The following is a 4274-nucleotide window of genomic DNA, read 5'->3' as shown; positions in this document are numbered from 1 at the left end:
AGGTAATAAAATCTCAGCATTATCTCACTGACTCCGACATGGCAAGGAAATTGCAGAGGATGGGTATGCAGTCAGAATTCGTTAGACAGTCATGAATTTCAGGAGGTTCCAAGCCAGCAAGCAGGTCTGCCGGTCAGGTATGCAGATCCTGAATCTACCAGTGATTGTATTGCACCTTCCTTTCCACCTTGTCCCCACTGGACAAGATTCATTCATTCAACAAATACTTATGCTCCCTGCAGCAGTACATATACTAAAATTGGAATAACACAAAGAAGATTAGCATGGCCCCTGTGCAAGGATGACATGCAAATTCATGAAGTGTTTCATATTAAAAGAGAAAAAAAAACCAGCCAGGCACAGTGGCTCATGCCTATAATCCCAGCATTTTGGGAGACCAAGGCAGGAGGATCATTTGAGTCCAGAAGTTCGAGACCAGCCTGGACAACATGGTAAATCTCCATCTCTATAAAAAATACAAAAATAAGCTGGGAGGCCATGTGCAGTGGCTCATGCCTGTAATCCCAGCACTTTGGGAGGCTGAGGCGGGTGGATCACCTAAGGTCAGGAGTTCGACACCAGCCTGGCCAGCATGGTGTAAACAATAGTTAGCTGGTCATGGTGGCATGTGCCTGTAGTCCCAGCTACTCTTGAGGCTGAGGCACAAGAATCACTTGAACCCAAGAGGCAGAGGTTGCGGTGAGCTGAGATCGTGCCACTGCACTCCAGCCTGGGAGATAGAGCAACAGACTCAGTCTCAAAAAAAAAAAAAAAAAAAAAAAAAAAATTAGCTGGGCATGGTGGCACGTGCCTATAGTCCTGGCTACTCAGGAGACTGAGGCTGGAGGAACACTTCAACCCAGGAGTTCCAGGCTGCAGTGAGCCGTGATAGCGCTTTTACCATGTTGTCCAGGCTGGTCTCGAACTTCTGGACTCAAATGATCCTCCTGCCTTGGTCTCCCAAAATGCTGGGATTATAGGCATGAGCCACTGTGTGTATATATATACACTGTGTGTATATATATACACACACACACACACACGCGCGCGCACACACACACACACGCGCACACACACACACAAATTAGCTGGACTTGGTGGTGGATGCCTACAATCCCAGCTACTGGGGAGGTTGAGGCAGGAGAATCACCTGAACCTGGGATCAGGGTTGCAGTGAGCCGAGTTTGCGCCACAGCACTCCAGCTCGGGCAACAGAGCGAGACTCTCTCTCCGGAAAAAAAAAAAAAAAAGGCCGGGCGCGGTGGCTCAAGCCTGTAATCCCAGCACTTTGGGAGGCCGAGGCGGGCGGATCACGAGGTCAGGAGATCGAGACCATCCTGGCTAGCACGGTGAAACCCCGTCTCTACTAAAAATACAAAAAGAAATTAGCCGGGCGTGGTGGCGGGCGCCTGTAGTCCCAGCTACTCCGGAGGCTGAGGCAGGAGAATGGCGTGAACCCGGGAGGTGGAGCTTGCAGTGAGCCGAGATCGCGCCACTGCACTCCAGTCTGGGCGACAGAGCGAGACTCCGTCTCAAAAAAAAAAAAAAAAAAAATCCCAAACAAATATTTGTTGACATCCTGCCATTTACCAGGCACTGTGCTAATTCTTAGGAATGTAATGGTGAGACACAAAGAGTAACAGTCTCTCCTCTCAGGACTTTGTAATCCAGTGGGGACAGGGACAGAAAATCAGTTAACACATACACGAAAGCAAGATAATCACAGATTGTAATCAGTGCTACAAAAAAAAAAAAAAAAAATAGCTTATGACAGGTACGGAATAACCACATAAGTACTTATTTAACTAGTTAGGCTTGATGGTATTTATTTGTTAATTTACTTTGACCAAGTATAATGTGGTTCAAAATTCAAAAGGTACAAAAGATTTCTGGTAAAAATCTTTTTTCTACTCTTCCCTAGACATCCAGCATCTTTCCCTAGAGACAACAAGAGTTAACCATTTATTGTGTATCCTTTCAGAGGTATTTGAATGATGTACAAGCAAAGGGCTATATACCTCCTGTTTTTTACTTAAATGGTAACATAGAGGCCAGGTGCAGTGGCTTTTGCCTATAATCCCAGTATTTTGGGAGGCTGAGGTGGGAGTCACTGGAAGCCAGAAGTTTGAGACTGGACAACATAGCAAGACCTTGTCTCTACAAAATTTTTAGGCCAGGTGCAGTGGCTCACGCCTGTAAACCCAGCATTTTGGGATGCTGAGGTGGGCTGATTACATGAAGTCAGGAATTCAAGATCAGCCTGGCCAACATGGCCAGGGCTCAGTGGCTCACAGGCCAGGCTGTAATCCAGCCCAGCACTTTGGGAAGCCAAGGTGGATGGATCACTTGAGGTCAGGAGTTCAAGACCAGTCTGGCAAATATGGCAAAACCCCGTCTCCACTAAAAATACAAAAATTAGCTGGCATGGTGACACGTGCCTGTAATTCCAGCTACTTGGGAGGCTGAGGCATGAGAATCGCTTGAACCTGGGAGGCAGAGGTTGCAGTGAGCCGAGATCGCACCACTGCACTCCAGCCTGGGCGACAGAGAGAGACTCTATTTCAAAAAAATATAAATAAAAATGAAGAATAAAAATACTGCGGCTGGGCGTGGTGGCTCACACCTGTAATCCCAGCACTTTGGGAGGCCCAGGCAGGCGGATCACCTGAGATCAGGAGTTCGAGACTAGCCTCAACATGGAGAAACCCTGTCTCTACTAAAAAAATACAAAATTAGCTGGGCGTGGTGGTGCATGCCTGTAATCCCAGCTACTTGGGAGGCTGAGGCCGGAGAATTGCTTGAACCTGGGAGGCGGAGGTTGCAGTGAGCCGAGATCGTGCCATTGCACTCCAGCCTGGGCAACAAGAGTGAAACTCCATCTCAAAAAAAAAGAAAAAAAAGAAAAAGAAAAATACAAAAATTAGCCAGGCATGGTAGTGCACGCCTGTAATCCCAGCTACTTGGGAGGCTGAGACAGGACAATCGCTAGAACCTGGGAGGCAGAGGTTGTGGTGAGCTGAGATCACGCCACTGCTCTCTAGCCTGGGCAACAGAGTAAAGACTCCATCTCAAATAAATAAATAAATAAATAGGTAACATGTGTACAATACATACTTCCCACCTTACTTTTTTCACCTACCAGCACATCTTAGACATTTCTTCACTTTCTTTAGGTAAGTGGATAGAAAAGGTAGCCTTTTGTCAAGCACAGAGTTCAGGCTGCGAGTGGGGTACAATCCAGACAATTACAAGTACCAAGAGTTTGACATGCGCAGAAAGAGGAAGACGCCAGTGTACCTGGGCGTAATAAGCAAGGCTCAAGAAGCAACGAGAATGCCAGACAGAGAGGCAGGGTCTGGGCATGCAGGTTCTTGTCAGTCACAAAAGAAGTTTGCCATTTATTCTAATTGCAGTAGCCACCGGATGTGTTTTTAACAGAGTGACACGATCTAACTTGCATTTTCCACTGATAACCCGGTGACTGTGTAGGGAGATGGGTCAAGACTGGGAGAGGATACCAGATGAGAAGTGGCTGTGGTATTCTAGGCCAGAGGGGATATGAGCTTGGGCTAAGATGATGTAGGAGAAAGGATGGGGGTTCAGGGTATATGTTGAAGCTAGACAAGAAAAACTTCAAAACAGATTAGATGTGGAGAGCAAGAGAAAGTAGAGAATTGAGCCCCTGGGAAGTGGATATGGTTAGGGTTTATGGGTGACATCATGTCTGTAACTTGCTTTACAATACTTCAATATAACCAGTTTGTCTGTTTTTGTTTTTGTTTTTGTTTTTGTTTTTTTGAGACGGAGTCTGGCTCTGTCACCCAGGCTGGAGTGCAGTAGCGCGATCTCGGCTCACTGCAAGCTCCGCCTCCCGGGTTTACGCCATTCTCCTGCCTCAGCCTCCCGAGTAGCTGGGACTACAGTCGCCCGCCGCCTCGCCCGGCTAATTTTTTGCATTTTTAGTAGAGACGGGGTTTCACCGTGTTAGCCAGGATGGTCTCGATCTCCTGACCTCGTGATCCGCCCGTCTCGGCCTCCCAAAGTGCTGGGATTACAGGCTTGAGCCACCGCGCCCGGCCTGTTTTTGTTTTTTGAGAGAGTCTCACTGTCTCACTGTGTCACCCAGGCTGGAGTGCAGTGGCGGGATAATGGCGCTCTCTGGCTCAATCTATCCTCCCACCTCAGTCTCCTAAGTAGCCGGGACTACTGGCACACACCACCACACCTGGCTATTTTTGTATTTTTTGTAGAAACGGGGTTTTGGCCAGGTATGG

General features: G+C 47.7%; 1 non-coding gene across 1 annotated transcript; it reads left to right on the top strand.

Moving 5' to 3' along the window:
- Nucleotides 1-229: 229 nt before the first annotated feature.
- On the top strand, nt 230-336 carry LOC123567415 (U6 spliceosomal RNA). Its single transcript, XR_006690323.1, has one exon. It is a non-coding gene; the product is annotated as a U6 spliceosomal RNA (small nuclear RNA).
- Nucleotides 337-4274: the final 3938 nt, after the last annotated feature.

This window comes from Macaca fascicularis, chromosome 10 (assembly GCF_037993035.2).
Source record: "Macaca fascicularis isolate 582-1 chromosome 10, T2T-MFA8v1.1".
NCBI classification, from domain to species: domain Eukaryota; kingdom Metazoa; phylum Chordata; class Mammalia; order Primates; family Cercopithecidae; genus Macaca; species Macaca fascicularis.
The sequence above is the reverse complement of the archived record's forward strand: the minus strand, read 5'-3'. Positions and strand labels throughout refer to the sequence as shown.